The sequence below is a fragment of the Melospiza georgiana genome, chromosome 13 (genome assembly GCF_028018845.1).
Source record: "Melospiza georgiana isolate bMelGeo1 chromosome 13, bMelGeo1.pri, whole genome shotgun sequence".
Classification (NCBI taxonomy): Eukaryota; Metazoa; Chordata; class Aves; order Passeriformes; family Passerellidae; genus Melospiza; species Melospiza georgiana.
The window spans coordinates 6,453,970-6,476,767 of NC_080442.1; the positions used below are offsets into that span (position 1 = coordinate 6,453,970).

A 22,798-nucleotide genomic window follows, 5' to 3' on the forward strand; every position below is an offset into this window, starting at 1 on the left:
ATATTCTCATTCAAAGACTTGTGCTTGATTTAATTATTTGTCTATTTTGGCTTCGGAAAAGTAGTCATTAGGGTTCCATGGCAGATTGAATTTGTTTAATGTCATTTACCACCACATTTTAGCCTGGGTACTGAAGGATTGTCTTGATCCACTTGTACATAATGTGTTTAGAAATTTGAAATGTTACATAAATAAAAATCATAGACGCAGGAGGTGGCCACCCACTCAGGGCCCCAGGCCCCTGAACACCAACGCTGGCCCTTTGTCCTGGCAAACAAAACTCACCATCCCAGGATCCTGGTGTCACTTTGCAGGAGCCACTTGGCACTGTCAAATCCTGAGTGAGCAGTGGTGGCAGCTTGAGTCTGGGACACATCCTGCATTGTAATTCAGATAGTTAAGTACAGATGCTGAAAACCTTATCATTGCACTTTATTTGGTGTTTTCTTGGAGAGGGAAATGATGACCATTCTTTATAATAAACTTGCTTCTAAAACAAGTAATGACAAATATGCGAACTAAATTGACAAATATGCCACTGTGGAGATGGTGACTGGATTTGTTTGATTATTTTTCACTGGGGGAATCTGTGTAGGTGTATGTGCCTTCATTCTCCATGCAGCTTTCCAACTTTATGAGAAAATCCAAAAAAACTACAAGTGGACAAAAAAGTAAAGATGAGGTAAATATATTTTTAATTTTTTTTCAATAGTCTTAATTTTGTCATTGCTTTGAATGATTGCTCAAATCCCTTGACAGTTTATCTAAACCAGCAGTTTTAAGTGGTTTGCAAAATACATGTGAAAAAGGCAAATCAAATATAAGCCAGCTATGCTACCAATGAATTGGCAGGGCTTTAACACTGGTACCCCAGGCAAATAATAATAAGTTCCTGGTGAGTACCATGGCATTGCACATGAGCTAGCACATGGAGTTATACCTGAAAATAAGTGATATATTAATTGAGAAGTAGCTCATTGTGAGGAAATCTTCCCTGAAACATTGTTGGAAAATTATGTTTGAGACATGCTCCACACAAGTATGAAATTATTGTATTGAAGAGATTTGGAAGCGTGTAGGAAATCTTCCAAAGAAAATCTTCCTTTCACAATGAAGGAATTTTCTGTGGGTTTTATTCACTTGATTCTTTTTGGAATTCTGATTGTTTTCCAGCCATGTGATGGTGTTGGCTGCACAGATGTGCTTTTACAACCAGATTTCTTAAGCAGTCTGGTTTTATGTCTCTCCATGGGCCTTTAAGATTAGAACTGGTATTATTGCTAGTTTTAACCCACGTAGACAGTCTGAGTATGGGGATAAAGTAATCAGCACCATTTGTGTCTTTCAAAATGCTCATAGAGAATGTTTCCTCACTTCCTTTGTTCTAGGTGACCTTTTCAGAAGTAATTTTTTTCTTTGTGTTCCTACTAGAATTATTTCTAAATTTATTTACACCTTGTTACCAGGAAACAATATTTCCAGATTTTGTGCCATTGTGTAGAGATTTTGAACTGTAAAATTAAAACTGAAGTCTTTTATATACACACACACACTGGTTTTAATATACCAAGGGTTAAGAATTATATATAACTGCTGACAAATAAATTGGCATGCTGAGTGACTTAAGGAAAGTTTTCAGAGTACCAAACAATTTCATGCAGTCATTTTGGGCTTGACTCTCCTCCTTATATAGTAGAGAAGTGAATTTGCCTGAATTTAGACAAGTTGTTTGTCCCATGAGAAAATTTAACAGTACTGAACTTGTTTCAGTTGGTCAATTCAGGAAGGGAAATTTCAAGTTAAATTATACTGGATGTGCTCTGGGTACCCAGAGCCCCATCAGCTGTTTATTCAAGTATTTATCAGTTTTGTGAGTTGCTAATCCAGTACTTAATGAAATATTTGAGACACAAGGATGCATAATTATTTTAAGATGCTTCTTATCTAGTTTGAGCTGCATATGAATTTTCAGAATTGATACACATGCCATTTAGCTCGAGATTTAACATAATCTGTAGCTATATGGTTCCAATTTCCTGTGTAGCAGAAATCAGCCATGCAGAATTGGTCATTTTCAGGAATGGTATATGTACTTGAAGGACACCTAGGAAAATGGAGTGAAGTCTGCTCTAGCTGTGTGCTTCCCAAGCTTTTAATCATGTGGGAGCACTGTCCAGATAGCTGGAAGACTCCACATACACCGAAGTTCACTTGGTTCTAATGGGCAGCATGTGTTTAATAGGATTACTTTGAAAGCAAGCACATTTATAAGATAAACTATCAAAAAAATCTACTGTGTAAACAGTCAGATTCCCCAGAATTTTGTTTTATCTAGGCAATAAAGATGCACAGTTTCCATTTATTTAGAAAGAGTTTGTCCATTTTTATACATTATAGATCTGCAGAGAAAGAGAAGCCTTGTTCTAGCACTGCAGCTATGCTTCTAATTTGTACCTAATTTGCACCAGCAGTGTAACTGATCTGCTGGTGCTGTGTGTTTTTCACCTGGCCTGGACCCCCAGTGATGAAAAATGAGCCTTGAGTCTACTAACAGGGTAGAGTTTGACCTGGGCTGGTGTTAAATCTTTTAATTTGCAATGCATTAGAGGCTGGCAGTATGCTGAGACCTGACAGTCCTGTTGGTAGAGATGGCGAACTGGGAAGATGGAATCAAACAGAATATGGAGAGATTTTTGGGAAGGAATAACTGCATCTTTGACTCAGGAGTTTAGTACCTAGATGGGAAAAGTAGAGATGTGCTTGCTGCCCAAAGTGTAGGCTACAGTACTATGAGATTAGTTCTGTCTGCTCACTTCAGGTAACTTGGGATGTGTAATGAAGTTACTTTGGAAACCTTCCTCCTCTTTCTTCCTGTATTTGGATTCTGGATGAGTGCATTTTGACCAGCATTGCAGTTAAATCCCAAGTTTTCAGACAAACATGTACATTTCCTTTTGTAACAAAACAGCTGTTTTCTCTTTTTTTTTCCTTTCAGAAGGACATGGAAGCTTGGTATTCCCATAAACTATAGAAAATACAATGGATCATGATACAAGTCTTTCAAGATTCTTTCTATTCATCCTTTGGATCTTAACCTGTGATTTAGTACCTCTGTGACATCAGGGAGCAGAGGTGCCTGTGCTGTAGGATTGTCCTTGCTCTGGTTCTCCAGCTATCACTCCTGCTGGGATGTTGACTTTCTTTCATTCCATGGAATGCTGGTCTAGTCTTGTTCCCTAATTAGTCTGTGTGATAAGTGCAGTACTGACTCCTTAGCAGGTTACCTCTGTTTCAAGACTCTTTATCTGCTGCCAGATACAATCTCGTACCTTCTTCCTTTTGCTTGGTGGATTGCTGCTGCTTCTGCTGGCCCTCCATGCACATGGTTAGAAAAGTGAATTTTGGCCTATCACAGATGTTCAGGGCTCTGATTGGGATAGCTCTGACCAGCCTCAGCCTGGTGCTCACAAAGGTTACCTCACTAGCCACACTTACATTCAGCCCTGGGCCTCCAGTCCCAGTTGGAGCTGCTTTGGAGTCTCAGCCCCAGCCCTGTGTGCCCCTGGCCAGGACCCTGCTGGTCTGCACCCTGCTCCAAGGACTGGCTGCTTGGCTTGGCCCTGGGTCTGCCCTCCCTGGATCTGCCCTCCCTGATCTGCCCTTCTCTGACTTGTGGTGGCAGGGGCACAGAGTCCTGGCAGGGAGAGCACCTGCCTTGCTGCCTTTGTTGGAGCTTGACACCTGACTCCCCATCCCTTTAGGGAGCCCCTGTCACTGCTCCCCGACAGTTTTTGAAGGTGGCTGATAAGGTTTTATTGCTTTAGTAAAGTACTAAGCATGAAAAATATTGGCCAGCTTTTGCAGAGCCTTGTCTTTGTCTTTAGCTGGCAGGAGGTGGATGCTCATTTTTTGCAAAAGTAGATTTGACCATAATTTTTTACACAGTTCCTATCTGCATATTGGCCTAGCATGTGCTACTCCTGGGAAGGAGTCACAGTGATTTTCAAGTTCTGTTTTCTTCCATCTCAGAGAATATCATTAGTGCGTTGAGATTTTTACCAATGTAGAAAATAACAGGTCAGGGAATGTATATGCAAGAAAACATGTTCTACCAGGGCTTCTGCCTCTGAAAGCATTTCAGGAATGTTTCCTAGCAAAACTGAAAATTACTATTACATTCACAATCCTACCTGGTTAGTTTTCTGTTTTCTCTTAAGTTGGACAGTAGTTAACCAACTAAAGTATTAGGGCACAAAGTGACTGTATGGAATAATTGATTACAAACTCTTTAAAAGAGCTATTTTTGCACAGCAACCCTTTGTCTTTTGCATAACTGTACAGTGGGATCAAAAAATTATTAGACATACAGACTGAGAAGTAAATCTCTAGCTTCATTAGGTAAGGTAGCAGTGGGAGACATGCTGCTCCATGCAGTGGAGTATTCTGGTAACAAACAATATTTCAAGAAATTGTGTCAGTCAGCTGCTTTCCTAACAAAGCAATTGAGCAAAATGGTACAAATAGAAGCTGTGAGTTACTTTGGAAAGTGGTAGTATTTCATATACTAAATGGAGTTAAAACCAAGAAAGAATGCTGAGGTGCAGTGGAATATGTGTGATTTGTTTCCTCCAAGGTGCTCCATGTCTGGGCTTCCCTTCACAGGGCTCCATGTACTCAGGCTGCAATCATAGCTCACCCTTTGTCTTCCTGCCCAGGCTGTGTGGGTTTGGTTCTGTTCAATGGCATCTATAAAAGTCCAAGTACTCCTTGGTCCTTCTTGTACCTATTGTGATTTCCTCTGCTGAAATCCAGATTCATTGTGAATATTGGCTCTTCCAAAAGGACTGCAGTAACAAGAACTGCTTTAGCTGTACGAGGCAGATGATAGGAGAGAATCTCTTGCCCTTTTTCATCACCCTGTCTGCCAGTGACATGCAGAAAGCAGGGGAGTGAATGTATTTGCCTTCATGGGGGTAAAGAAATCCCTCAGTGCTTCAGATGCAGTATTTCCTGAATCCAAGCAGGTAGGGTAGGGAAAGGCATTTTTCTGTCTCCATCCTTCTCAAGTACACTGTTTTTTTTTTCACAGAAAATGCATTGTTTCTGCAGTCAGAATCACCTGTCTGCTCAGGCACACATAATGTGGCCAGAGACTTCTTTAATTCAAGTGTTTAATTTAACACAAGCATTATTTTAAAAATAAAATTAAAAGAAAATAACCTCATAGAAGGAATTTTGAGTAAAATGTTATGGCCAGTGTCTTTCAGTAGTTCAGGCTAAAGCACAGTGGTAATTTATTTTAACCTTAATACATCTGAATAATTAATTCAGAAAGGAATGCTTCTTGGAAAAAATAAAATGAGGTAATGATTGGAAATGCCTATCTGACAGCTATAAATATGGCAGCCATCTTTACACATGACTTCATCAGCATAAAAATTTTCTCCTTTCCTTCTTTATTGAAGCAACCTGTAGATCACCAGCTGGAAAAAATGACCAATTAAAATAAAACCAAAGCACTAGATTTTCCACTTGATAGTGTAATTTGTACTGAATTTCTGGTACATTCAGCCTTTTTCCTCCTCTGTTAAATTTTTACATGGAACACTGAAATAAAAACCTAACACCTTTTCTTAAATGGTAGTAGAATATGCAGTGTCTACTGCTTTTCCTGTTAGTGATTCCTGGAAAATGATGTCTGTCCAAAGCAAATGAATGCTATTTTAAATACTTGTTTTAAGAAATGGTTAAAGGACCTGTTGACTATGCTGTAGCAGCAAATTTGTTTTGGCCTTCATCTTACTTTTATAGTTCTTTGGTTTAGGTGTTTCAACTGAGCCGATTCAGTGTCATTGATGTTACACCTGTAGTAACAAAACATGAATTAATTATTTTCACTTGTATGCAAAATGCAAAGAAATTGTCATTGTCTTGTTCTAAAGTAACTCAGCCTGAAATATGTAGTCATCCTTCATGTTATCTTGCTTTAATTTGAGAGTTAAACTCTAAACATTGAGTCTGTAGGAAGTAGAAAGGAAGTCTTTAGAAGTTTGTTTTGACTCATGTTTTGTCTATTATTACTTTTATATTAAGAATTTGGTCAACTTTCTAAGCTAATATGCATTTAGCAGAAAGCAGTAGCTGTGATACTTTTGATAAGTTTAACAAACTTGTCCTCCTTGAAATTCAGGTGCAATTGCCTCAGGGGGAAGGTAGTAAGCAAACTTCATAAATGAATTGATATTTACAAACCCTTTGAGACTGACAGCTAATTTTTTCACAGATGAATGTCAGTACTTTTTAAATAAGAAATGTACTATCCAAAGGTCCTTTTTTTGTTTTGTGTATTTTTATTTCTAAGAATAAGAGACGGGAACGTTCTCTCAATACATTGTGATTGCTTTTTTTGGTTCTGGTTTTAGTTTTTCTTTTTTTAAACTATAATTTTGGAGTTTCTGTCTCAATTATATACCTAAAATAGCGATGCTGTTATTTTTGCAATGTTTCTAAGTAAAAGCAAAGGCATTTTTATGTTGAAATTACTAACATCTTATTTCTTCCATTTAACTGCTGCAAGGTATTTTGGTTTCTCTATCTCCTACTGCACAACTTCACATCTGAAATAGCTCATCAGTCATAAACTGATTTTTTCAATTGCCCCAGTACTTTTGTAATCTCCAGTGTAATGATTGTTGAGGTTTGCAGAGAAGTTCTGCTTGTGGTTGCAGCAGTGCAAGTTGGGCACAGTGTTAAGTTTCAAGTTGCTCTGTGCTGCAGGGAAAGGCTGTGCTTGTGCCTATGAACCAGCACAGTTCCATCCAGTTCACTGGCATGAAGCTTGGAGGCACAGCAGCAGGTATGAACAGATCTCTTAACATGGAGAACAGAGCACCAGCTTCTGAAATTCAGGGAATTCTGCCTGTATTTTCATAGAGGAAAAATTAAATGCATATGGAAAGAATTAGTTATATGAGTTATTAAATGGGAATGTAGTACAGCTTTCTGTGCTCAGAAACTCATCCTAGTAATATTCAGTTAGACTTCAGTAAGATTGTTCATTATTTGCAGAAAATACACTGCTCTGTGGAATGATCAGCAGAGAGGAGACTAAAATCACAGGTACTCTTCATTTCCTTACATTTGCTTTTCTGCCTGCCCCTAAAGAAGATTGGCGATACTGTGCCTGTTCTATATATTTATTCAGAAAAACTAGTTCACTTTGTGAAGAACAGCAAAACAAGACTGAGTTTAATTTTATGGAAGTAGTAGTCAATCTGCATGAAGGAGCTTTCATCACTGGAGCTTCTGTTACACACTGCAGTCTGAAATGGTGTGTTCTTTTAAAACTTTTTCAAGCACTAAATCTATTTTCAGAGTATCATAGTTGCAGTTCTTCTGTTGGAAGTGTTTTGAACTCCAGTTTAGTTGGCAGTTTGCTCACTATCCTTTTTCCTTTTGTGGTACATTTAGATATTTCAAAAAAATATGGAAGGACAGATTGGCTTCCTGACAGGGTTTTGATGGAAAATTTCCTTAAGTTTATTTGACTTTACATTTTTAGTCTGAACACTTTGCCATAGGCAACCAGTGTACAAAATACCTGTAATGGCAGCTCTGCATTTAGCTGTCAGCACCACAGTATAATCTGCAAACCTTCAACTTGCCTTAAAAGGGGAGAAAATACTTCTTTACTGTAGGTCTTGAAGGGAGCTGTTGTTTTTGTGAGAACAACATGGAGTAGAGTTCTCAGTGATTTTTGTCAGAAAGTACCATTAAGGTTACAGTGTCAAGTTTTCGGAAGCTGCAGATTTGGGCTGTCACCATTCTTAAGAGTCCCCAGCCTGTGATCAATCAGATCATTTGGGAGAACCACTCTTGAGGTCCATCCTAAAACTCTCATTCTGGCTCCTTAAATGTTCTGCAGCTTGTACTGCTCCCCCAAGGGGAGTCAGCTGGAGAGGGTTCCTGTGCCACTGAGACCCGCAGCCCTGGGCAGCATTGCAGGGCCTCCCTTCTCCCTGTGTGCCCTTGCTGGCCATGGTGCTCACAGGTACTGCAGTGGGGCTGCCAGGAGCACTGCACTGCAAGGCTGGGGAGCAGAAGGGGAAGAAGAGGTGACAGAAATATTGATACACAGCACTGCAAGGCTGTGGATCAAAAGGGGAAGAAGAGGTGAAAGGTGGGCTGCTGATTTGGGAGGAAAAAATGGCTTTTCTGGAGGTGCTGAACAAACACAGCATTGCAAGATAGGTTAGGCAGGAGAAGGTGGGATCTTTATGGGCAATAGTGGCAGTCTTTAAAAGGAAAGAACTGAGTGGGAAGATGTACAGTGACAATCATGTCTAATTAATAGAGGTCAGATTTTGCCTTGCTGGAGAATCAGATATCCAAATCAAATAGAACAGAAGCTGGACTTTCAGCAGCAGTGCAAATGCTAATTTTCTATACTGCTTTGGGAGTTTGACTGTATTTAATTGCAGTTCTGAGGAAGACTAATTTATCTTTCACCTCTCATAGGAAAGGAAAAGGCAGGTTGGTAAAGCTAGTTTAAAAACAGCCTGAGGAGTCTGACATACTCAGCTGTGTATACAAAGCTCACCAAATTACAAAAAGAAATATAATACTTAGTAATGGTGTTCTTCTCAATTGCACCAACATTTTTACTTCCTGCCTCCTAAAATGTTGAGATATTTTCAAGTACCTGTATTGTGAGTTCATGTGGTTTACTGTCTGACATATGAGACCAGGTTATTCTTGGGTCGTATTTTGAGATATCCCCTGGAACCATATGGATAAGAACTATGTATTTACATGAAAGATGAGAATATTGTGTGGTTTTTTGACTTCAGGAGTTGGAACTTTAAGAAAGACTTGCACTTTTGCTTGCTTAGTCAAAGCAAGTTATTTGATGGGTTGGATCGTTATAAATCAAAATTTCTTTTCTTCAGCTGTAATATACAAATGAAAGAGAGACAACATCCATATCCTACTCCAGGATTGTTCTAGAGGAAGAAGTCCATTTCAGGAAGCAGTTGGGGTGCCTGGGTTCCCCTGGGCTGTTGCCCTGGGGCCAGGGATGAGAGGCAGCAGGTTCTGATTGATGAGGCAGGATCAGGCCCTTCGGGTTGCAGGACTGTGCTGGTGTGGGGCTGACTGTAAAACCCTAGATTGCTTCCTGGTTAGGTTTTAAGCTGTGCTCTATGTATGATAAACGTGTTAATGAAAGGAGGTGCTGTACCTTTAAGTAGCACATGCCGTCTAACCATCAACAGGCATCTCCTGCAGCAGCTTTAGCCTGTTTCTCCAATCATGCCTGCCTAAGTCAATAACGCTTTGCCAAAGCTCCTCGTGCATTAAAGGTTACCGTTTAGCTTGTTCCATGAATCACAGCAGATGCAGAACTTGGCAGTGACCATTTCTGTCCCTCCCCTTCGCTTCGTACTGCCTGCAGCCCCCCAGCTCAGTGCTGGCCGAGCCCCCTCCCCCAGCAGGGAGAAGTCATTACATGAAGAGATCAACTTACCAGTTGTCTTCAGAGCAGTGGCTGAGAGCAAAGCTCCTGGTCGGACCGTGAGTGCGAGAGAAAGGGGGAGAGGGAGACGGACTCGTACCTCCGAGAGCTCAGGGCTGTGATCCTGAGACACAAGTGCATCTGCTAGCTGTTAGTACTTGGCACAGGGTTTGCTCCTCCAGGGTAGCTCTAACTTTGGGTAATAATGTTTGTCAGCTACCTGATACTAACGTTGCTCTGCTTTCAAACAGCAATGGTAGCAAGACCTGGGGGTGAGGTAAGCAAAGTACAATGTCTTGTCAAAAATCGTCTTGTCACAGTTGCATTTTCTTCATATCTGTTAAGATGGACTGTGAATGATTTTTATGCTATTAGACGTTTTAGAATTGTGTTGTTTGTGTTGTGTAAAAAGCTTTTGCTTTGGTTTAGTTTTGGGGGTTTGTTTTGTTCGGGGGATTTTTGTTTGCTTTTTTTTTTGCTTTTTTTTTTTTTTTTTTCTTTGCAAAAGCCAAAAGGTACTATAGGAGAATAGTTTGAAACTTCTCTGGATTTGATATACAATATGCTTTCTATGAGAAATGACTAATTTGTGAATTTTTCTGTACTAACATACAGAGAAATATGATACTCTGCAGCAGTAGATGGTATTGTTTTGTTCATATTTTCTGCAGAAATGTGCGCTAGTGAAAAAGTTTTTGCACAGGATACATTTTGGGGATGTGAGCATGTAAAAACTCCAGGCTTCATTACTTTAATAACATCCTTTTTGTGCAAATACATGTAATGTTTAGTCTGGGGCAGGGCAGAAAGAACTTGATTTTTAAAAAACTCTATACTGTATAACCAAAGAAGGACTTTATGTGTTCCTAATATTCCTAATTCCTAAATCTTCAACAGTGGAATAGAACAGCTCTTTATATGCTTTAAAAAGTTGCTGCTTGATTTATGAAGAGCCATTTTCCAGATTTTTGTCCTCATCAGAGCAGTTTGTCATCAAGTACTTATTTCATACCAAAGCAGAAATTTTCTGCTACTCTTTTGCCATTTAGGAAATAACTTAGCAGGCGTGGTACTATTTCATATAAAATATTCCATCTAATGAAATTACTTGCAGAAAACACATTTGATACTCATTCTCCCTCACTCTACCTGAAATGAGATGTGTAGCTGTGCATTTTAAACAAATCATTGGATAATTTTGTTCCATAAATATGCCTTCCTTAAGTAAATCTTCTGAAAACAGTGATTCTGCTTTAAAGCTTTATTGGTGCTGTCATAACTGAATAGTAGCCTAATGAAGTCCAGATCAATTACTTTCCCTGGTAAAGGTGGAAGTGAACTGGAAAAAACACCTTGTCAAGCAGTGTGGTTGACACTCTCTGTGGCTCACAGGTCTAGAAATAAACTTTTATGTTGCTTTCAGTGTGTTTTAATAAGAGAATCTGTAACAGCTTTGTTTCAAGAAAATGTCTCTTAGTGAAATCTTGTGCTGCCTTTGATCTGGTTAAAGCAGGGAAAGGTTTTCAGCAGTGTCTCAACAAATTTAAATGGTTTGATGATCAGAGCAACTGGAAGCTGATCATTGCCCTCTAGTTGTCACAGAAGTTTTTAACTTCCTGGTTGATTGTTATTTAGCATAGAAAATGATAGATGGACTCACCTTGTTCAGACTGAGGGACCTTAAAATCTGTGGTGGCTCATATGGAAAATATTTCTGTCACCACTGCGTGCACATGTGGTCTTCAGAGATCCATATAAAGAACAAATCTAGAGCAGCAGCAGTGCTGCCTGCCAATTATCCTCGTTAGCAAGTAAAATAAAAGCAATGCTGTGTTCTTACCTGGAAATTAATTTCTGCTATAAAAGTGCAATGTGGAATGTTTTAGCACTGTGATCCATATGCCAAGTACTTTAAACTGGACTGGTTTTCTTAGTTTTTCAGCTAATACAGCAGAATATAAAAAATTGGCCTGTTACTTTATCAGTGAATTTTAGGTTGTAGATTTTAGCTTAAGTAGTGAGAAATTTTCTCCTTTATTATGTTCATATGCCTAATTTTGGAAATTTCATAATAAAAATATACTGTGCCTACTGTTATTAATATAATATTTCTTTGTCCTGTATTGTAAGAGACCACCCGATAATCTTGTGCATTTCCCTGCTCCAGCTGCAGAACCTTGGCTACATAAATATTATTTCTCTAGGAAATTACTCAGTAAAGATTTTTCCTGTAGTTGACAGTGAATTGAAGACAGAGAAAATAAGTGAGATGCCATTTTTTAAAGGAACCTGAATTGTCATTTTGTGCTCCTTTGAACTGTTTTGTATACTTCTCTGAATATTTTAATTGATTTATAGGTATGTATTTTTAAAAGTTCTGCTCATAAAAATGTCAGGTTTTGATAGATTATGAAGTCAATGGGAAGTTGCTTTTCTTGCCAACTTGTTTTCTCTGTATTTTTATGCTGCAGAACTTTATCTGTTCAAGAAACAGAAAATAACAAACATTCAAGTAGCATGTTTTTTCCCATATAATTCTTAAGGAACCCCTAACAGTTGTTCTAATGTGTGTATGATTATGTTCTGCTTTTCATCTGTTGTTGATTTAAGGCATGACTTGGCATGAAGTCAGTGAAACTACATTGCATCACTTTTCCATCCAGGAAGGAAATAAGGTTATATAGATTTGCAACTTGCACCACATTTGTATGGCCAAGGCCAGAGCTTGTGTGTGTGTGCAGATGAACACACTGAACTCCTAGCAGAACAATGCTTAATCAAGCTTTCCTCCTTCTCACTTCTTTCATCTCGTGGTTTGGAATCAGCTCTAGCAGGAAAATCGTTGGTTTGACTAGATCCATTGGGCTTGAGAAATCTCTGAGCAAGCAGTGAGATTTCCTGAGGAACAGCCCATCCCTGTATTTTCAGGTATTCCTAAGTCTGTCATTATTCTTCACTCAAAAGCAGGTAGCCTTTTAAACTGTTTTCTCAGAGTACTTGTCAGATATTTGCATTTGAGAATTTCAAATGCCTTGAGATTTTAGTTGATTCAGCTGAATTTTCCCTTTTCGTAGTTTTTTTAATCCCATACAAATTGACTATAAATCAGTACTGTCAGCCCTATCTGCCTCAGTACAGGTGTCCATGAAGCTGTGCAAATGTTCCAAAGTCACCAGTCTGGCCTTCTCAGCAATAAAGCAAAACCAAATTGTACCATTTTGAGTTTGGTTTGAAGTGTTTTCTGTTAATTTTTAAACAAACATCAGTCTAGCTGACAAAATATGTGGACAATGGGAAGGAAGCCTCACATATAACTTCTCTGTTGATTTGATCTGTATTTTAATGTGATAAGTAATCATAATCTGACTAATCATCAAAACACATAATATATGACTTAACGAAGAACTTTCAGCGTGTTTAAGGGAACAGGAACAGGTTTTAAGATACCTAATTCTTTTCAGTCCTTGAGTAGTAGTAGTGCAGATAACAGCATGTTTTGCCACATTAATCAGGCTGTTTATAGAAGCAAAAGTTTTGTTTAAATAGTAGATACTGTTCAGCTTCACAATATTGAATACTAGATGCTGTTCAGCTTTCTTCGTAAAGTAGTTCAACATGAAGTGTAGAAGATACTAAACAGTGTCCTTAAGAGTTGTTTTAATATATTTTTATAATGAATAAATTTCACAGATGTGAAATGCTTCCCTTTGGAATTCGGGCATAAAGAGGGTGAAAAAGTCACACTCCACCCTCTAAAATGAGTAAAGGGAGCCTGAGCAACTCTGAGTGAGATTCTTGGTGTGCTGCAGACACTGCTGGTTCTCATCTGTGCCTTGTGGGCCAACAAATGGAGCAGTTGTTCTACACAGTGTCCCACATTGCATGACCAGGAATAAACAGACAGCAGTGCAGAGGGAGCTGATTGCCATTTCTCCTGTCCATTTGCACCTCCACTCTGCAGTGTGTGTAGCTTGTCCACAGGAACCACAGAGGGAGGCAAAGCAAACTTAGCAGCATTTTAAAAGATCATTCACTGAGCAGGGTCAGGTGTCACAATCCCCATTGCACAAATGCAACCCATTGCAAGAAATAACTCAGTGTTCAGCTCAGTGTTGTTACTTATTTCCGTGTGGTACAATATAAATGGAGCTCTCCCTTGTTGATCTTGCTCATGCAAGAAGGAAGAATACCAAAAAAAACCCACCCAAAAACCAAACCACAGAAGACCCCAAACACCTTGAGGTCACGGTCCTTTTGACACTCTTGTCAAGGAGGAGCTCCCTTTCCTGAGGCCTACTGGAGTAAAATTTCTGACCTTACTCAGCTGAATCTTCCAGTGTTCTGTGGTCAGAGCTGCTGCTCTTGTGAAGAGGCAGGGAGCTCCCCAGCAGGTCACATCTGCAGCAGCTGATGTGATTTTGGCCAATTCTGTGAAATGGCAGCATGGAGAACAAACATGGCAATGCTTATGCTGCATGACTGTTGGTGGTCTTCATTTATTGCATTCAGCTGTACCTTACCAGCCATACTGGACTGACCATAATGACTGGTGTATCTGTGGATTTTGTCATCTTCAATTTTTTTATCCTTATGATAGTCCTGTGATGTTGTGCTGTTGTACAGCTGTTACTTATAAATTCCTGGACCACATAGGTAAAATACAATTCGGAGGCTCAAAACATTATCAGTAAGAACAACTTTTACATATGTTTGAAAAAATCAGCCTTTCTAGCACATGTATGGTTTTATAGCTGAGCACTGTCTCAAAGAATCTCTGTATGACCAGGAGTTGAACTAGTTAAGTTGTATCTGCTCAGTCTCCAGGATTGAGTTGAGCTGATGCCACAGCTTCAGTCATGGGCAGGGAGCTCATGATGGGGCCCAATAAAACAAGCATTTCCAGCTCTGACTTCCACAGGGCCAGCCTATAAGAAAACATCATTTCTCCCACTGACATACAGGCAAAAATAATTCCTCATCTCTGTACCTGAGTGTTTCCATCTGCAGGCCAAGGTTAATAGGGTTTCCATTGATTCTCCTGAGAAATTGATACATCACCTTGACTGCTACTTTCCCATAAAACATCACCCTTAACCCTTCTGTTTATGAAGCATGAGAATGTTTGAGAATATTTGTGGATTGGTAACTAAGGAGGGATTGAACCATTTATTTATTTAGCATACGTAAAAGAAAGTTATTTGGATTTACTTTAAAATTACCTGCTTAGAAAAAAGAGATGGTAATTTACATATGGCAGTAACTGCTGACATCACCAGTAAAACATCTGCAAGTGAGACATACAATAGTTGAAAAATAATCCTGTCAAGTAAATATCCATAGCCCTGGCCAAATTATAAGAATCTGCTCTATGTATTGGTGTCACAGTACATGTTTATTTGACCTCTGACATTCTTGCCTCACTCTCCCCAGCTTTATTGTCTTTCTCAGCTGCAGTATTAATAGTACAACCCTGGTTTGCTTTGAAAACTCTGGTGTAAACTTGGTGTAGTAGAATGTTCAGTTTAGAGTTAATTACCTTATAGCCAAATTACTCCAACTGTGTTCTTTTATCCTATGCCATTAGGGGGAATAAATGTTCTTCCAGTTGTATTCTCAGGATTTCTGTATGGCATTAGTTCTTCCTGTATGGTGTTTCCCTCCTATTCTTGTGGGACAGACAGGACTGTAGTCCCAGCAGAGTGGTGTGCACTGCCCAAAGTCTGTAAGGGCACCTCCCTACGAGTTCGCTAGATCCAGAGACGTTTGGCTTTGGGCTCTGGTTCAGGCTGTGCTGAGTTCCTTGTTCCATGCCATAAACATCTGAAAGATGGATTGAGGGCTGCAGTAATTCCCACAGTAATTACAGCATCATGCTCAGTCCTAGCTTAGTGAAGCTAAATTCATTAAGTCATTAGCGAAGAAATGGTTACGTGTGATGGATGAGCTAATTTGTTTCTGAGACATGGTTCATAGACCATTTTCTTGAAAGCAGTTCCAGAAACTTGTTGGATTGCTTATTAGATAGACGTATGTTTAAATGAGTTTACCATGGATTTTACACCTGGAAATACTTTTTTCCCTAGAAACTAATAGTTTACAAAACACTTTCCTAATAATATTTCATTATCAGTGTCCATTCTTTTCATTTGCCTGAATTTTTTTCACCTTTGCTTTTTGAAGTAACAATTCTCTTAAAATTGAATTCTAGTGAATGTATTTTTATCACTGTAATGTAAATGCTTTTTCTTCTGGCACAATGAATTTAGCTCCTTTTCTAGGGATTTTAATATTTGTTCCAAACATGCTGAGCATATAAATGGAACAATGAATTTAGAAGGCAAGTAGCTAATATTAGAATATATTGAAAGGTAGTTACAAACAACAGAAAAGGAGGAAATAAAGATATAGTAAGTAAAATAAGTCACACTAATTGTTTTGTAAATCATAACAGTCATTGTATAAATAGGTTTTTCTTCTAAAGACTCCCTTGGTTTTCCTATCTCTTTATGGCAATTTTATAAGGCTCTGAATTTTTAAGTGCTCTGATGTATAATAGGGCACAGGAATGTGTTCCAAGACTCATAAAATGTTTAATTAAAAGAATGGAAATTCTTGTAAACTCCTGGTGGTTGCCTTTAAGTGATATCACTTCTTAAAACACTTCCCACTGCCCCCAGCCTCTGAGCTTATCTTGCATTTGTTACAGCCCTGTTAGGTTCTGCCTATGGATGATGTACCCATTTTAGGGAGACAAGCTGATTATTAGAATTCCCTGGCCATTCTGGAAGGGACACCTGGCACACAAAAGAGACTCTGCTGAGTAACTAAACAAATGCTTTACTGTTAAATGTCAAAATGGAATTTTGCTACCAGCTTTGCTGGAGGCACACTGCTGGAGGTGGGTTACTGCACTGCTCGCTGAGCTGCTGCTCAGAGCTCTGAGTCCAGAGCTGGGGGCACTTGTGCAGCCATCAGGAGCATAAAGCAAATACTCAGTGCATGGTGGAGAGACCGTGGGCAGAAGGGGACTGGTGACACAGATCCCTGTCCTTGCTTGATCTGTAGCTTTCTCCATTTTTCCTTCAGTATCACTTGCTGTTCATGGCAGCCAAAACTACAGCAGCAGGGATCAATCATCCTTCACTGCTGTCTAGGGACCCAAGGGCACCAGCACAGCAGTTATATCACTGACAGCAGCTACACTGCTTCTCTTTAAAGAGCCCTGCTAAATGAGACACATGAAAGTGAGGCATGAGAGAGTATTAAATTAAAGGTTCGCCTGTGTATGTCATTGCCTGAAGCTGTTGATCTGTTTCTTCATGGGTTACAGGTATTATTTTTCCTAGCGTGTGGGTTGTGAGGGAGGTTTTATCAAGAGACAGAAGTTTTTGACAAATTTCCACTCCTACTTATTTGGTAGTCACAGGAGAATGAGGTGAATTAGGAGTCAATAAATTAATCCCCCAACCATAACTGCTTTTTTGACTGAAGCATATGTTTACTTCCATATTTCATGAGATTTCTTCCCTAAATGTCAGGATGATGAGAAAAAATCCTCAAACATTTTTTACTTCAAGACAAACCCTTTTGTTATTCAAATTCTTAATCAAAATGAAAAGGGTTTTTTTAGACTGTTTTTTTAAAAGGTGCTGACTAATATCACAGGTAGATGATAATGTAGTAGGAGGCTAGGTATTTAATATAAAATTGCCTCCTTGCACCTTGGAAATTGAAATGACAGAAGCAATCGTAAAAGCATGTGGAAATGCTGAATTTTGATCCTAAACAGTTAATAGATTTACCATAAGAAATCACCCCTCTGAGGAAAGATCTTTCTATTGATGTAGTTATTTCACTGTACATTTCAAACGAGCTTTAAGTAACTGCTGCAGAGGCAACAAAGCCACATTTGATAACATTTGGTGGGACGTGGAGGATGTATTAACATCTGTACATGAGCAGAATGTCTGCAACACGTGCTGGACTCTTGCTTGTAAGTACTTGAAAACTGAGATTTATTTAGTGCTCGAACGAGCAGGTGATAGTGAGACATTCTAGCCAGGGGCACCAAGGGTTTTGATGTTGTTAACTGTGAGCCAATATCCTCTAGAAAAGCACAAGGACACAGACTAACTATATAAATAACTTTTCTTATTTCCTCATTAAATGGAAGTTTCTTGCTGAAATGGCAGAATTATCTTGTTGGAGCCAATGCATTAAACTGAAGACAATTTCTTTAGACATTTCGTTAAATATTTTGATGCTGAGAACTTCAGGCACAGATTCTCTTGGTGCTGTGGAGGATCTGAAAAGTGGAGGTGATAGGTACATAGTGCCCAGGTGACACAGAGGTGATGAGTGCATGGTGCCCAGGTGACACAGAGGTGATGTGTCCATGGTGCCCTGGTGACACAGAGGTGATGTGTCCATGGTGCCCTGGTGACACAGAGGTGATGTGTCCATGGTGCCCAGGTGACACAGAGGTCAGGTGACACAAAGGTGATGTGTCCATGGTGCCCATGCCATTGAGCATTGCTCACGTGTACTCTGCTCATGACATGAGGTGGTTACAGTGTCATTTGCTCTGTGACTGCATCTCATCCTTTTGAAAATTTTGAGTATTCAGGTGATGCTTCAGTACTTCAGGGTTAACTGTTCAGTGTTATCCTGAGGATCTCTGGCAGAGCATATACCAATGCTTGTAATGGGTTATGTTTGTTGAGGTGCTTGACTATTGGTGATGAACAGTGCATTACCAAAGAAACCAATAATTAGGAAGGATCCACACAAGAAATAGAAATATTTCTTCAGCTGCTTTATTATGGTTCAGGGAATGAACAAAGCTAAAGCAAAGCAAAATGACTGCAGCATTGGGGTAGTCAAATTAAGGAAATTCCTAATGCATCCAGCTGTCACAGTGTGGCTATTGGGGATTATCTCCACTCACACCACATCAGCAGAGGCTGGCTTGTGTCCTGCCTCTTCTTTCTGAATGACCACTTCTGATTTTCAGATGAGAGTGAGAAATACTGGGAATGACAACTAATGCCATGATGCTTTATTTTGTAATATGGAAATGGGTTTCTAACCATGTAAAAATGGTTAATAACCAAGTAAAACAATGCTTAGGATTCAGTATAAGGTAAATAGTCATAATGACTTGTTCAGAAGAAATTAAAAAGTTTTAGAGGTACTAATCTCCCTCTACATAGCTGTGTCAGTACTGAGAGGCTTTGAAGGAACCTCTCAAGTACAATTCTAGTTTCTTCTTTGTTCTCACTCCTGACAAATTACCTGTCACACTATTTTAAAGGTGTTAATAAATGTTATTTCTTAAGTGTGGGCTTTTCCTGTCCATAATTTTGCTTTAGTAGTGGATACATTGAGTCATTTGGCATCTTTCAATTTTGTCATTCTTACTGCAGTAATTTCTGCTTGTGACAAATGAGCCATCTAGTTTTTTTATGAATTTCCCAAAGGCAATTTTAGGACAGAAGAACCTCTAAATATCTGTTTATAAGACATTCAGTGCACTGAAAAAGTGGGAATTACTTGAAAAGTTCTAATACATTTTTCCATGTTGTCAGAAGGCAACATGATGCACAGGAGTCCATTAGTCCTTGGAAAGAATGGCAGTTGGTGTAGCTCCAGCTGTATATGCAGTTGTTCATTTTAAGAATTGATTGAGAGCAGATGAGATCAAAAGTTAACATCTGCAGCTGTTTCTAGCTGCTAAATAAGCATTAAGGATCTGGTGAAGCTGTATTTTAGTGAAGAATAAACACTACAGAACTTGCAAGTACAAATTTCAGTAGTACCATAGCACTATTTTCACTCAAGTTTCAAGTTTTGGGTTCTTCCCTCTGTTGAAGAGAAGGCTGGGAATGCCTGGTGAGCAAGTTAAAATTCACACAACTTCACATCTTCCTGTGAGGACAAGATAGTTCTTGGAGAACAAATTTGTGGTGCTAGAAAATGCTCCTACTTCTGCTTCAAGTCAGAAGGAAATTTCTACTGCATCTTAAGCAGTTTGGCAAAATTTTAGAAAGTAAGAAGTGAATGCTGTTAAAACATTGTTTGCTATAGGAGGATTTGGCCAAGGAAAGTAAGGAAATGACCTGAAAAACAATCAGCCTTGTGGAAACTACTGGAGACTTCATTAGGGAGACATTGCAGGGAAGCGAGTGGAGGACCAGCTCTGGGAATGTCAAGGTGAAGTCTTGGCTCAGATAAAGATTCTGAAAGCCAAATGGTCACTGATTTAAAACTCTCATTATTAGGGTTTTGATCTCAATGACTGAAGATTTAGGAAAGATGTCATTAGCCAAATCCTGCTGCCTTGATTGGATGCAAATTTCCCTGTGTGCATTGTACAAATATCTGTACAATGGCTGAGTTGTAAGTGCATTGGTTGGGAGGATCTGGAAATAAATGTGGTATCCTGCAACATAAGGAATGAAAAAAACATCTGGTGTGGGACATTTCTAAAAATAGTAAGAGCTTACTAAATTCCGTGCAAGCCCTTTTAAATTTTAGAATAGAGCTAAAATTCAGCACACTGTCCCTCTTTCATTTGTAAAAGTCCTGTAACTTAATAGGTTTCTGATTTTTATGCATTTATTTATTAAATTGCATTTTAATTATAAAAATTTTAATAACATCTGTTATTATTTGCTTTAAATCTATGAGAAATTAAGCCTTTGTCTCAAAGATCGCTTAGCACTTTTAATACATTATTCACTCACTGAATTGTCAAACTTAGAGATATGAAGAGGGAGTTAAGTTTTATCCAATCTGAAATAATTGTACGATAATTACCTGATAATTACAGCTGATTATCATACAGTTACCTCTGAGACACCATTGAGAGGTGCTGCTTGAGAGGATCACAGTGATGCTTACCAGTGGATTCACATGTCCATATAAATGCAATCATTGTGTCTCTTTGTGGTCTCTTTACTTTCAGCACAACATACCATTTCAGAAATACTTCCTGACTCAGACAAAGAATCGAGTTTTTCGCACATTTTTCTAGGACTTGTTATTGACAAAGTGTGTCAATAACATTGCATCAATAACAGTATTCATTGTGTCCCTGAGACAAGTGAACATGAACTGCAATTTGAACTGCATTTTATGGCATCTTCTGGATAGAAAATGTAATCTAGTATTGCTGCTCAGTTAAGCAGACACCGTTTGGAGTGGATTGCAGCCTTGCTGTGTGTCCTTGGTGGTGGCAAAAAGCCCAACTACACACCCCAGTTTATGAGGTCACATCAGCACTTGTACAACATGATCAGATGCATGTCTGGATTGCCAGTTGGGTGGCTGGAGTTTTTTTGGATTTTGGTTTTATTTTTCTACTTTTATATCTATTCTTTAGATTGGTTTCTACTGTGGGTTTGTTGAACCTCTTCAGATAAAATGGAAACTGAGGAAACCTTCTCATTTCTCATCAGGAATCAAACTAAACTTCATGTCCTTGAATCTCTAAAAAATGTAATTTAATTTTCTTCCTGCTATTTTTCCTGTTTTGTCTAGACAGAAAAAAAAAAAATAGAAGCTTTAATAGTCATATTGGAATATAAGATTTGAATTGTCCTTGTGGGTCAGGATGTCCAAGGTCCTGTTTCAGGTCACCTTCTTTTATGATCTTTCTTATGACAATTTCCATTTTTCTTCCTGTTATATTTCCTTCTATCCTTGAAGGTTCAGGGATAAGTAGTTAAATTTAGGAATACACTTTTTGTTTGGAAAGAAAACGGAAAAAATTGGATAGTCTGAATATTTGACAATTTCCCAGAAAATGTGTAAGATCATGAAGTTTACAGTAGTAACTAAGAGAAAAGGAAACCTTCACATATTTTGGGATGGTTTTTTTTTTCTGATTTGGAATGTCATCAGAATTGTTTTGCCAGCTTTAGTTGCCTCTGTGCACACATAAATTTCTGTAGCTGCTTCAGTTTTGATGGCACAGGCTGACCTTTATAGCATTGTTGTGTATTGCCTTGTATCATAGGATCCTTTATTGTCTGGTTAATGAAATATCTTCAATAAAGCTTTTCTGACATTGGGACATTGAGAACAGTTTCTGTACGGATGTTCTAACAGAGATAAGATGGCCTTGTGCTGTCAGGTGTTCCTGATGGAGTTCTAACAGGATCCCTTCCTCCTCCTTTATCTCCTGTTCTCAAAAACTCTGGTGCCTGTCTCAAATGCCTAGGAAAGCTAGCTGTGTTTCCAGGGTGTTTGAAAGTGGTCAGGTCTTAAAACTTCCCACTGACACAACTTCCCAGTAGTTCCTTTTCTGCCAATATGTTTCTTGTCTTTTCTTTGCTTAACTTAAGAAGTAGGAAACTCATGGTCGGGTTTTTATCTATGGTAGGATCACAAAACACTGCTCAGCTATAGACTCTCCCGTGTAAACTCTGCCTCATGAGAATAGACCTTTTCTCATCTATTAAATAGGGATACACAAAACTGTTAGATGGTAGAATGACTACTAGGAAACTGCATGTCATGACACTCTGGAAGTTATTTCCATTTTCAAGTCCTCCATGCCATTCACTTCTGTGATGTTCTATTCACCTTGCCAAACTGAGGTTCATCTGGGAATCCTGAGGTAAAATGAGGGAGTCCCAAGCCACAGAGCAGCATCAAAGTGTCCACAAATGGTCTTAAAAATTGCTGGTGTCACTAATCCCTTATTAGATATAATGAGGCCCTAAAATTTCTTTTTGAATTGCCTTCATTAACCTGAATCCTGTGTAACTTGGAGAGGCAGATTTTAAATGTCTTTGTTAACATAGCAGGAGAGGTTATTACAGGTTAATCCCTGAAGCATGACAGTTTTTATGCAGCCATAAATTTATTTGTGTACATTAAAAATACAAATGGTTTAAAGTTCAGCCCTTACAGTCTGTCTGGAGCTTAACTCAATGCACAATCATGGCACATTTCCAGATAGTGGTTGTGCCAGGCTACAAGAGTTGATTTCCCTGTAGTGGTGAAGCTGAAACCATCTGACTCCACATAGCTGAAGTCAGTTTACTGTTGAATTGGCAGCAGTTGTGGTCAGGCTTCAGTTGCAAGAAAATGCTTTATTGCTTCCAAGTTTCCCTTTCAGCAAAGAACACTTATAAGACCATAAAACTGTCTGTGTCTTTCTAAGATCTATCATGGCAGCCTGGTTGAACAGCATGTATTTTTTATTTGAAGAGTTAGTGTTTTCCAGTTATGTAGAAGGCTTAAGTAGCAATATTTATTTGTCCTCTGACTTGTTTCCTG

The 22,798-nt window shown here is 38.8% G+C and overlaps 1 protein-coding gene across 1 annotated transcript in view; it reads left to right on the plus strand.

Annotated features, from left to right (window-relative positions):
• Positions 1 to 22,798, plus strand: part of THSD4 (thrombospondin type 1 domain containing 4) — a 215,190-nt gene that overhangs the window by 114,798 nt on the left and 77,594 nt on the right. The gene's annotated exons all lie outside the window — the stretch shown is intronic.